The sequence below is a fragment of the Ambystoma mexicanum genome, chromosome 13, assembly GCF_040938575.1.
Source record: "Ambystoma mexicanum isolate Mex_15411 chromosome 13, UKY_AmexF1_1, whole genome shotgun sequence".
In the NCBI taxonomy this organism is placed as follows: domain Eukaryota; kingdom Metazoa; phylum Chordata; class Amphibia; order Caudata; family Ambystomatidae; genus Ambystoma; species Ambystoma mexicanum.
In genome coordinates this window covers 388,336,656-388,348,884 of record NC_090938.1, presented here as the reverse complement: position 1 = coordinate 388,348,884, position 12,229 = coordinate 388,336,656, and the positions used below count along the sequence as shown (strand labels likewise).

Sequence of the window (12,229 nt, the reverse complement as noted above, 5' to 3'; positions counted from 1 at the left end):
TTTATTTCGTTTATGATTTTGAATAGTTCTTTTTGAGCGTTTGGTGCTCTGAAGATTCGGTTGTCGTAATGTTTCCTCTTCGCTGTTTGTATTTCCTTTTTATATGCACGGATCTGTTGTAGGTATTTCAATTTGTTTGCAGTGTTGTTGTTGTTCCTCCATTCAGATTCTAGTTTTCGGTTTTTCCTTTTCATGGCGTTGAGTAGTGGGGTGAACCATTTTGTTGTAGTTTTCTTGCGTGATGGGGTGAAGGGATTTTCTTTGGCGATGTCGTCAAGGGTTGTTGCGATCCAGGTATGGAGTAGGGCAACTTTTTTGTCTAGGTCTGCTTCTTCCATGGTTGATGCTTGTGGTTTGCTGAGTTCTAGGAGCTCGGTTAGGTTGGAGTTTTTATGGTTCTCCAATTTCTTTTCATCATGATGGGTTGCTTATCTTGTTGCTTTTTTGTCGGAGCGGCCGTTGTGATTATGAACGGAATAATGATGTGGTTGCGCCAAAGTATTTGAATTGGGGGTGCCGTGGTGATGAGATCCTTGTTGGCGAAAATTGCGTCAAGTGTGTGCCCTGCTGAGTGGGTTGCTCCTTTGACTAGTTATTGTAGATTCATGGCTGCTAGTTGGGCGGTTAAGGATTTTTGTGTGGTTGTGGTTTCTTCGTCCAACCAGATGTTGAAATCTCTGAGGATGATCAGATGATTGTACTTGATGGCTAGGGTAGTGATTGCTTCCGTGAAAGCGTCTACGAAAGTCGCATCATAGGTTGGTGGTCTGTATATCAGTATGAATTTCAGGTTGGTTTTGGGGTTTACTGGAAGTCGTAGTATTAAGGATTCGCATTTATCGATGTTTAGTGGATCTTCCATTTTGATGGCCAGTTGTTCCTTGTGGATGATCGCTAGTCCCCCCCATCTTTTAGATTTTCTGTTTGTTTGGATGCATTTGAAGTCTTCAGGCAGGCAGTTGTTGAGGGTGATCTTGTAGTTGTCGTCTAGCCATGTTTCGGTTACAAATAGGATGTCTATGCCTCCTTCTGACAGGAGGTCGTATATTCCCGTTGAGTGTTTGGACATTGATCTTGCGTTTATTAGATTACAGTGGATTCTCTGGGTGAGATTTTGTTTTGAGGTTATTTGTTGTTCGAGTTTGTAGTTGTCTGTTCGTGGAGTCTCCCCATTGATGTTGGTAGGATGAAGAACGGCGACAGCTGCTTCTTCATTGAAGCGGTCTAGTAAGTTGATAACAGGGCTGATTAGTCTCGGTGTTTCTGCTGTGATGTTACTCGGATGAAGATCAGCGGTGGTTTCTTCATTGGGTCTGGTTGTTGGGTGGGAGGTGGCGTTGCTGGTTGTTGGTACTTCGCCGTATTGTGTGGGATGTAGTGGAAATCGATGTTGCCCCTCTGTTCTTGTAATGTAAGGGGTAATGGGGTCAGGGCCCTCCCACTCTCTTGTTGAGTGTCCCCGTCTTTTTTCCGCATGTATCAGGAAATTCTTTGCATGTTTCGAGGGTTCTGTGTTGGGGTCTCGGTGTACCGTGGTTGTTGCGAGGTAAGGTGTGAGGTATAAGGATTTTTCTCTTGTGTATTTTGTTCCGGTTGTGGCTGTTTTAGGCGTGTTTTCTCCCAATGGGGCTGTTTCTTGTGGTTTCTGTCGGAGTTGTGTGTTCGCGTCTCTTGTTGCACGATTTTGTTCTCTTTCTCGGCGTTCTTTTCTGTTATGGGTCATTTTCCAGTCTAAGTGCAGGCGTGGTGTGGTAGTTGTTCCTTTATGCTGTGCTGTGCGGTCGCAGTGACCTCGGTTTTCCTTCTCTGGATATGCTAGGGTGTTCTCTGGCTCAATGTTGTTTTCTGTCAGTGGGTAGGGTATGTTTCCTAAGGGTGCACTGTCGGTGGGAGGGGATTAGGGTGTTAACGGTCTGCTGGTATGGGATTTAGTTGGTTGGGTAGTGGTGGGTTTCTGGGATTGGTAGGGTACTGAACTAAGCGCAGTTAGATTATTTGAGAGATCTGTATATTGGTGGGAGTCCTCTCAGTGCAATCTAAAAATCACAGGACGCACCTGTAGCTGAGTCTCTGGAGCGGGTTTGGTTGCCGGTAGGGTGTCCGGTTTGTGAGCGGCAGAGCTGGGCACCAACAAAGTGGTTTTATAAATGCCATACAAAAAATGAAAAGACGAATTACTAATTGTCCGAAAAATGTAATTATAATGAAAGCTTTTTCATAGCTCTCAACCATTTGTGTTGCAAAGGCGGGTGAAATCACCCGATTTTGTTTTTGGCGGGTGAGACGCCCATTGGACTTAAGACTTATCCTGTATATTATGTGTGTGCGCTTGTTTTGTTGTAATCGTTTAGAGTAGACGGAAGAGTAGGCTATTTTGGGCTATAATGTAGTTGCGGTTGGGCTAGAAAGGGAATTCCGTTTCTCGCCGCTCTTTCTTGTACTCTGTCTCTTCCTTTCACCCGTCGCCGCCACCTCGTAGCTCCGCCCCTCCCCCGCCCCCTACCACCCTGTCCCCTCCCCGTAGCTGGGATCCAGGCCTGACTCTGCTGCACCCTCACCTGTCAAATAATACAAGCACCGCGGTGTTCACCCGCGGCGCGGGCTAGATGCGGCCGAGCCCTCCCGCTCCGCTTCCAGAGAAGAGCTCCGCCGCCCGCCCTCGAGGCTGAAGAGGAGACCCCGGGAAAAGGAGCAGCATGGGGGCGCCGACGGCCGCACCCGGAGACTGAGCACTCGGCCAGGTGAGTACCCAGGACGAAGCAGTTGCGTGTGAGCGTAATGGGACGTATACACACACGTGAATACCATTGCCTGTCCTGTCAGTGGCGTTAAGCCTGTGGGACAGCTCAGTGAGTTCAGTGCTCGCTGCTGACTCGTTTATCAAGCGAGTCATGTGTCTGAATATCACGAGAGGTCTGACTCAGCGTATCATTGTGCAGAGTTTGGCAGCAAGAGTGGGATTACAATGGTGACCTAACCCGTTGTTTAGAATGTTACGAAACGCCGGCAAAGCACTCCGTTATTATCCAGCTGTCACTGCTCCCTCCCTGCTTGTTGCGCATTTATTTACCTTAGTTACCCTTGGTGACAAGGAAGACCATCGTGCAGATTCCCCTGTGGTGGGTTACATTCTGCGTGTACACCCGTGTGTTGTGGTGTCAGTGCCCTCCCTTGTGTTGCGTCTTCTTTCTAAGCTTACGCCCCTTTATTTTGGTTTGCGTGTGTCAGGGAGCCGCCGCGCCGGTTGAACTCGCCTCGCCCAAGCAGCTGTTCTGTAATATTTGGCATCCCAAACCGATCCGGTACCCCCTGTCTTCGTCATAACCCCCGAGTTCCATATTATCCAGTCAGGGGAGTATTCAGCATTTGCCAGAGAGGCTGGGGGACAACCACGGTGAAACTCCTGCTACTTTCCCCTCAAATGCAGTGCACGCATTTCCAGGTTGTCTCATTCGTGCCCAGAAACCGCCCACCCCTGCCCCAATCTATTTTTTTAGTAACATTACTAGTGGCATCTCGCATTTTAACACAACAAAAAAAACGGCAGAATCATTAGAGATGCAGGGAACTCATCTATTAGAGATCTGTCCGGGCGCTCTGGGGCAAAATACATGCACATCAACTAATTTGCATATGGATTGCACCAACAGAAATTACTTCATAGAAAGCAAATTGCTAGGAGCATCATCAGTCTTTAATACTTGGAGGCAGAATGCAACTGACTTTAGAATAAGTTGTCATAAGTAAGCCAAGTGGCAAATAATTTTGTGGTGCAAAATACCTAAATTGCACTGTTATATATAGAGCAAGTCAGGCTTTTTTTTTTGTTTAAATAACAGCATCATATATTAACACATAAGCTTTGAAGTGAATCAATTACAGAGCTGCAGATAAGACAGTCTGATTTCAAGATCTGCCCAGGATCACACACTTTGGTTAATAGTGAAACCGAGATGGAGACAATTTAAGATACTGAGCACATCTTCACAGTTTTAGTTTATTTAGATATTTAATGTTTCCCTTTGCATTTAATGTGCTTAAATAATACTTTATATCAATGCCTTGGAAGCAAAGCACATTACATAACAAACTTCCCTTTCGCTATTAACTTTACACTATACATCATTATAGAAATATGTTGAGCAATAAGAGGATGGATTGGTTTTATTCTCCCCTCCCTGCATGCAAAGTCACAATAGCATCGTGCAGATTAATGTGAGCCTAACAAATCCCCCTTGGGTAAAGCCATAGTCATTATTTCATAAAGCCTGCAGCATTATGCAACCTTCTAACACCTGATCACTCCCTGCCATGGACATTTCTAAAGGGACAAAAGTCTCTGCTAATAGTACCCCCTCCCTCTCAATAGTGTCTAATGGCTCACATTGAAATGCTCTATTGACACAGAGCAACTTGCGAGCCCCTCTGCTGCTGCCCCGAGCTCCTTGGAACATTGTCCTGCCAGAGGTTTCGGAAAGGGTAAGGTGTCCTGCTGTCAGGACAATTACTGTGCTGAGCAGGAATTAGTGAGCACACATTGTCCTGCCAGCGGGACACCTTTCTCGTTGGGCACCCTCATTGAGGTGCCGAACGGGAAGGGTGGTCCACTGACGAAAGTCAGGGCCAGGCTCTAAAAAGAGCCTGTGGGGTGGCAGCGTGCCCCCCCCAACCCTTTGCTTGGTACGCCGCTGTTACTTGATAAGTCAGCTGAACTGTATCGAGTTAAATGAAACTTAGTTGGTTATATGGTTATCTGTAGCTTAAAAAAATCACAGCTGCCAACACTTGGTGGGTTATTTGGTTATTAGTAGCTGAATAAATCACAGCTGCAAACAGTGATGGAAATGGGTACACAAACTATGCTTGGAAATTGAAAAAAAACTCCGGAATACCCGATAGATGGGCTCACTGTAGAGGGTGTTGTGTAGCGGTTTAGTCATCATGGCAGGCACGTAAAACACTTACAAGTAATATTTCATTTTACAGGGTTTACATGAAACACAGATAAATCGCACAATAAATGAGACTGACAATATATATATTACCCATCTCATAGCATAGTCGGAGTATTTGTGGTGTTTCCCTTTCAAGAACATGTATTGCCCCTCTAAGGATGTCAAGAGAGGATTAGAGTCAAAGTCTACCCTTGTTCTAGGCCTTTGACTCTAATCCTCTCTTGACATTCCTCTCTACACCCTCTAGAGTCAGGCCCCCTCATAAAAAAGAGGGTCTCGCCCCATTTTTCTCACACCCTCTAAGGATGTGTCATGACAGCCTCATACCTGACTGGAAGAAGGAGCCTCCACATGCACGTGCAATACCACAGTGGTAGACTAAATGTAATGGCACTCTGTCTCTGTGTCTCACTGTGTAGGGCCTGTAGGCCTACCCCTTGTGATCACAGGCCTGTGGCTCTGCTAGTCTGGTTGCGGTCTGGGTGCACCAGACCAGCATGTATAACGGGGTGCCTCCAGGCCACTGGCCCTCTGTGTGATCGCAGAGCAGCTGCTTGTCCGGGAGCCCATGGCAGCTGCGGTCTTGTTGTGTGACCACGACGATCAGGGTGATCCCTGCCACATTAATTTTGTGTTGGTGCCCCGAGCACCCGTTGGGCTTGCCCAGAGTCACAGTGCACAGAAATGATGTACTCCCCTCCCCAATTTAAGGGATAGTTCAAGCAGAGCGTTGTTAAATGTTACCCCTCAAAAACAAGGGGATACCAAATATTACAACCCTATATTAGCCATTATATTTGGTATCCCCTTCAAAAAAAGGATGGGATGGCTTCCAGAAGCAGCTGTCACAGTGAAGGATTATGAATTACTCCCCTCCCCAATGCAATGGATAGTTCAAGCAGAGCGTTGTTAAATGTTACCACTCAAAATCCAAGGGGATAGCAAATATTACAACACTATATTAGATGTAATAGTTGGTATCCCCTTGAAAAAATGATGAGATGGCTTCCAGAAGCTGTCACAGTGTAGGCTTATGATGTAATCCCCTCCCCAAGGCAAAGTATAGGTCAACCAGTGTGTTGTTAAATGTTACTCCTCAAAATCAAGGGGATACCAAATATTACAACACTATATTAGCTGTAATATTTGGTATCCTCTTCAAGAAAAAGGATGGGATGGCTTCCAGAAGCTGTCACAGTGAAGGCTTATGATGTGCTCCCCTCCCCAATGCAAGGGATAGTTCAAGCAGTGCGTTGTTAAATGCTACCCCTCAAAATCAAGGGGATACCAAATATTACAACACTATATTAGCTGTAATATTTGGTATCCCCTTCAAAAAAAGGATGAGATGGCTTCCAGAAGCTGTCACATTGTAGGCTTATGATGTACTTACTCCCCTCCCCAATGCAAGGGATAGTTCAAGCAGTGCTTTGTTAAATGTTACCCCTCAATATCAAGGGGATACCAAATATTACAACTCTATATTAACCATTATATTTGGTATCCCCTTCAAAAAAAGGATGAGATGGCTTCCAGAAGCTGTCACAGTGTAGGCTTATGATGTACTCCCCTCCCCAATGCAAGGGATAGTTCAAGCATTGCGTTGTTAAATGTTACCCCTCAACATCAAGGGGATACTAAAAATTACAACACTTTATTAGCTGTAATATTTGGTATCCCTTTAAAAAAAAAGGATGAGATGGCTTCCAGAAGCTGTCACAGTGAAGGCTTATGATGTACTCGCCTCCCCAATGCAAGGGATAGTTCAAGCAGTGCTTGGTTAAATGTTACCCCTCAACATCAAGGGGATACCAAATATTACAACCCTATAATAGCCATTATATTTGGTATCCCCTTCAAAAAAAAGGATGAGATTGCTTCCAGAAGTCATTGCCTTCATATGGCAGTGCTACCATCTCCTGTTGTGGGAGCTCAGGTGGTGCTCTCTGGTCGTGGGCGACTCCTGTCGATGTCTTGCCTCCAATTCGGCCTCCAGTCACCCTCTGGGTTTCTTTCCGCCCAGCTCCACGCTTCTCTGGGATCCGTGAAATGCACTGTCGTACCGTTGTGGTATATTTTCAGTTGTGCTGGGAACAGAAGTCTGTATTTTATGTGAAGAGCTTGAAGGCGTTTCTTGAGTGGGTCAAAGGACTTCCTTGCTTTCTGAACCTCCCTGGTGAAGTCTTGGGGAAAAAGGCAATTCTGGAGCCATTAAATGTTATGGAGCCCTTAGTTCTGGCCATCTGCAGTATGGCGTCCCTATCCCTATAGTTCAGGAGATTTGCTATTACCGTGCGCGGGGGAGCTCTGGGTATTTGTCTGCCCATTGGTGAGCCAGCTCAACTGAGAAGAATTTTGATAGGGTCTTCGGAGCGAAATAGATCCGCAAGCCATTGCTCTAGGAATAGCTCCATGCTCGGGCCTTCAGAGTTTTCAGGCAATCCAAGGATCCAGATGTTGTTCCATCTTGCTCTGCCCTCACCCTCTTCCACTCATTCTTCCAGTGCCTTGAGGTGTGCCAACGCTCCGGTCATTTGGTGATTCACAGTCCTCCGGCTGTCCTCTGTTTCCGACATGCGGCCCTCTGCTTCCCCGGTACGAGCCGTGAATTTTTGCAGTTCATGGCGCAATAGCGACACCTCAGTACTTATGCCATCCATCTTTTTTCCATGGAGGTCCTTGAGTTGGTGCTAGCATTCATGACGTCTTTAAGGGATATATTGTCATCCTTCGGTACCAATGCATTGCCAGAGTTACCCTGCTCCTGCGGGGGAACTTGGGTAGCGATTGTGTACTGCTCCATTTTGCTCTGCGTTGTCGCTTTCTTTGCTCTGTATTTTCCCATGGTGGTCAAGCCAGTGTTGATTTGCAGTTTCTCCCTTCCCTCTCAGCCGATGTTTGTGCAGCTGTTTAGGTCAGTGGAGTGCTCGCTTCGGGCGCAACGATTCGGCAAGGCACCATCCAGTTTTTGCTGTTGATTCAGGATCTTGTGGATACTGGTTAAGTGGTTCACCAGTGACACTTGTTCCACCTTTGCAGGTGCACTGTCCAGGGTTTATTACCAAATGGTGCTGTCCGTGACCACCTGGCTGTGGTACTCCGAAGACGGCAGAGCCACAAGCCTTGGCTTCTATTTCGCTAGCGAGGTGCCGTTGTAATCTCTAACACCTCTTCCCTCCTTTTGGTTTCTCTTACGGTTTATATGCACTGTCCACTTTGTGGTTTTCTTCCCAGAAGTCCACTGTGTTATCACCTATGCCCTCTCCCTCCTTTGTTTTGTTGGCCTGAGGATTGGCTTGGTCGGCACCCTATCTTTCGGGAAGGAGGTGTTTCTATTAGTCTCAGTTCAAACGTGTGTCTTAGACTCGTACAGTCAGGATTAGGGGCCCTGTTGCCGCTTCACGCCATGGACAAGCAGGACAGTGCTCCAGTTGCCTCCTTTCCTGGGAGACGTGCTCGATTCAGTTGTCCTCAATAGTAGTCTATGATCGGGGCCGGTGATATCAGAATTTTGTTTTGCTCTCAAATCCCTGCAGCTTCTGAAGTGCGTGCTGCCACTCGGGTCGGCGCAACAGTTGTGTACAAGCTCACCTCCTAGCAGGTGGTCGCTTTTGATAACGGTTGGGGCTCACAAGAGATTTTAAGTGTGTAAACCAGGTTTATTGCTGCGTGTTATGGCGGCTAGGTGATGTATTCACAGGATATTAGTCTTATTGGGTTCACCTTGGACACTTAGCGCTCAGCCACATCACTACTTTATTGGGAGCTCGGAGCGTTGTAGATTCAGTGCGCAGTTCTCATTCACCTTATAACAGCCATGCCCTTAGCGTAGGCAGCTTACCTTCCATTCTCGGTTGCTTTGTGGAACATGTGTTGCAATCCACGTGTCGTGTTCCACTTTCAGGGTCCCACTGTGAGCGGTTGGGGTCCAGGGATAATTCTGCTGCGTATCGTTGTTGGTAGGCAGTTTAGCTTCTTCGCACCGTCTCTGGGTAGGGGACGTGTTTGATTTGGTTGCCCCGGCTCACTCCTTGTCGCAGGCGCTGCTCGCTTCGCTGTCGGCCTGGCTCTCCTGCAACCGGAGCGCCTTTAGGCAGCCTTCCTCGGTTCGCCTGCTAGCTCAGGTCGCGTCGTTCCCAGGGGCCCAAAGCAGCTTCTCGTAGTCTCAGATGGGACCGCCCCATCGACCGCCGGGGCAGCAGGTAGGAGCCGAGCCTCGCTGGCACTTGGAGATCCCATCAGGGGGAGGACCCATAGCGTGGCTCACCTTGTCACTGCAGTGATCAGGATCGTAACGTCGGCTGGTCCTCTCTGTCGTCCTCAAGCAGGGTTGCTCCACCTTAGTATCGGAGCAGGGGATGCCAGTGCCCGGCTGCTTTCATTGGCGCGCTTACCGCCTACTCGCAGTGTTGTTTGGGGTCGGGATCAGTGTTTAGTCTTCCTGATTTCGGCCTCAGCGATGTGAGGGTAGTTGCTGTCACGGGGCGCTTGGCTCAGTGGAGCCTTTAACGTAATGCGCACCTTCCTCTTAGCTCGCAGTCCCGGCGGCCATCTTGCCTGGCATACGCAGTCAGCCGCTTCTGGATTCCACAGCGCGTAACTCCGGAACCACACGTCGGTTCAGGTCCATAGTGCAGCGACCTGTTGCAGAAGGGTTCCGCCGCTATTGGAAGTTATTTTCGTGAGTTTAACAACATGAATTGTCAGGATAAAGGCAGGATCTAGCTGGCGGACTGGGTGCAGCGAGGAATCACGTCCTCATTGCCCGCTTGCTGGCCACACACCCCTCCAACCTTGGTGATTATTGAAGGTAAGGTTACCCGGTATATCGGGTGCTTTGCGTCCATTTACCGTGCGCAGCCCTTATTCGATGAACCATAAACACATTTAGAGACCCTTTGCACACACCCGTCCATATTTCATTGTGGGCAAGGGGATGTTCAGTGACCAGCGGATCTAACAGATCCTTTGGCAGACCTACACCCATTTTGAGGTTAAAATCTCCTCCCCATATGCATTGCTCATTACGATTCCTCCTGTATAGAAATAACTCACCAATAAACGCCTTGACTTTGGCTAACCTGTCTGCCTCAGCCTTATGGGGGCTGTTATAGCGGTTCAAAATGATTAACGGGTCCCCCCTAGAGAGTAAAATACGAAGCACCTGTAGGTAGTTCATGTTAGTCTCCACTACCCTAAACCTACAGGTTAGGGAGGCTTTAATCAAAATCGCCAGACCTCCATAACATCTTCCTCTAGCATTTTTTACGCTGAGATCCCCTACGTAGTGTAGCCATCCAACAGTGTGGTCTCCAAGGCCCAGGTCTCTTGCAGGAGAATGACATTGTGTTTTTTAAATTTTTATTGGTTTTATGAAACAACAGAGAACTTCCGGAGCAAACATGGAGGGGACTTGTGCCCTTAGCTCTGCGGTGCTGGGAGAGCGGTCGCCGGTAGCCCGGAGGGAACAGCAGGCTAGGTAGCCCTGCCTGGGCCCTGTGAGTGGATTTGTTTTAAATTTATTGTTGTTTAACTTGATTTCGCGCTCCGAGCGCGTTGTGAGCCTGCTCCTGCTGCCCCCCTCCCACTTCCTGGTCCTCCTCTCCCTCCCGCCTCCCTGCCCGCCCACCCCCCCTCTGATTGGCTGCCTGACTGTCCCCTTCTGGCCTACTCGACGGCCGTTCCCCCGCCCGCTTTCTTAGCTCTGCGGTGCGTGGGAGAGCGGTCGCCGGTAGCCCGGAGAGAACAGCAGGCTAGGTAGCCCTGCCTGGGCCCTGTGAGTGGATTTGTTTTAAATTTATTGTTGTTTAACTTGATTTCGCGCTCCGAGCGCGTTGTGAGCCTGCTCCTGCTGCCCCCCTCCCACTTCCTGGTCCTCCTCTCCCTCCCGCCTCCCTGCCCGCCCACCCCCCCTCTGATTGGCTGCCTGACTGTCCCCTTCTGGCCTACTCGACGGCCGTTCCCCCCGCCCGCTTTCTTAGCTCTGCGGTGCGTGGGAGAGCAGTCGCCGGTAGCCCGGAGGGAACAGCAGGCTAGGTAGCCCTGCCTGGGCCCTGTGAGTGGATTTGTTTTAAATTTATTGTTGTTTAACTTGATTTCGCGCTCCGAGCGCGTTGTGAGCCTGCTCCTGCTGCCCCCCCTCCCACTTCCTGGTCCTCCTCTCCCTCCCGCCTCCCTGCCCGCCCACACCCCCCTCCCCTTCCTCTCCTTCTGCCTATAACCTCCCCCCTCCTGGGCAGCCCCCTGCGGCTAAGGGCCCTAGGCCAAGGGCGACTCCTCAGCTGCGGCTCCCTGTGTGTCTGCAGGTGTCCGCAGGGGACGCCAGGCACCAGCTCCTCTGCTCTCCGGCCCACCCCTCCTCACCTTGCCCACCTCTTCCGCATGATGCCTCGCCCCCCCCTTTTCCAATTTACTGTTAAACTAGGGTGCTTTTCTCCCCTCGCAGGATTCTCAAACTTAGGTGGCCCTGACCTACTACGCATTACTGTTTGCTCTGCATTGTGTTATACTAGGGTGCTTTTTCTCCCCTCGCAGGATTCTCAAACTTAGGTGGCCCTGACCTACTACGCATTACTGTTTGCTCTGCATTGTGTTAAACTAGGGTGCTTTTTCTCCCCTCGCAGGATTCTCAAACTTAGGTGGCCCTGACCTACTACGCATTACTGTTTGCTCTGCATTGTGTTATACTAGGGTGCTTTTTCTCCCCTCGCAGGATTCTCAAACTTAGGTGGCCCTGACCTACTACGCATTACTGTTTGCTCTGCATTGTGTTAAACTAGGGTGCTTTTTCTCCCCTCGCAGGATTCTCAAACTTAGGTGGCCCTGACCTACTACGCATTACTGTTTGCTCTGTATCGTGTTAAACTAGTGCCCTCCACTCAATTCCTGTCTGCATACTCGTTGTCGTCCGCCTCCCCTCCTACTCCATGGTGCTCTCTATCTCGCCTATCTACTCTAACTGCTTCTCTATTGACTATCCTGCTCTCCTCACTAAATCCGGTAGGAAAAAGTTTAAAAAGGACATCCTGGTCTCCAACCCAGGCCTCCCTATCGCTGACACCTACACGAGCGCCTGCTCCAAGGAAACTCTCACTGACATTCTCTTTTTCGTGCCTTCACCTGACCTATGGACCCTTCACATGGTCTCTGTGCTCTCTCCTTTCTCCTCCTCTCCCATTAATGGTGGCACCCGTTGGGATGTCCTCTTGGCCCCTTTCCACTCCTCTAAGGCCATCATTAATGTCTATGCTAACGGGCCCGTCTTGGTCCAAGGC

At 49.0% G+C, this 12,229-nt stretch overlaps 1 protein-coding gene across 1 annotated transcript in view; it reads left to right on the top strand.

Annotated features, from left to right (window-relative positions):
• The first annotated feature begins 2,505 nt into the window (after positions 1 to 2,505).
• Positions 2,506 to 12,229, top strand: part of SLC22A17 (solute carrier family 22 member 17) — a 291,227-nt gene continuing 281,503 nt past the window's right edge. Inside the window, exon 1 of the mRNA XM_069633948.1 lies at positions 2,506 to 2,741. The gene's annotated coding sequence lies outside the window, so the exon portion shown is untranslated. The remainder of the gene's footprint in view (positions 2,742 to 12,229) is intronic.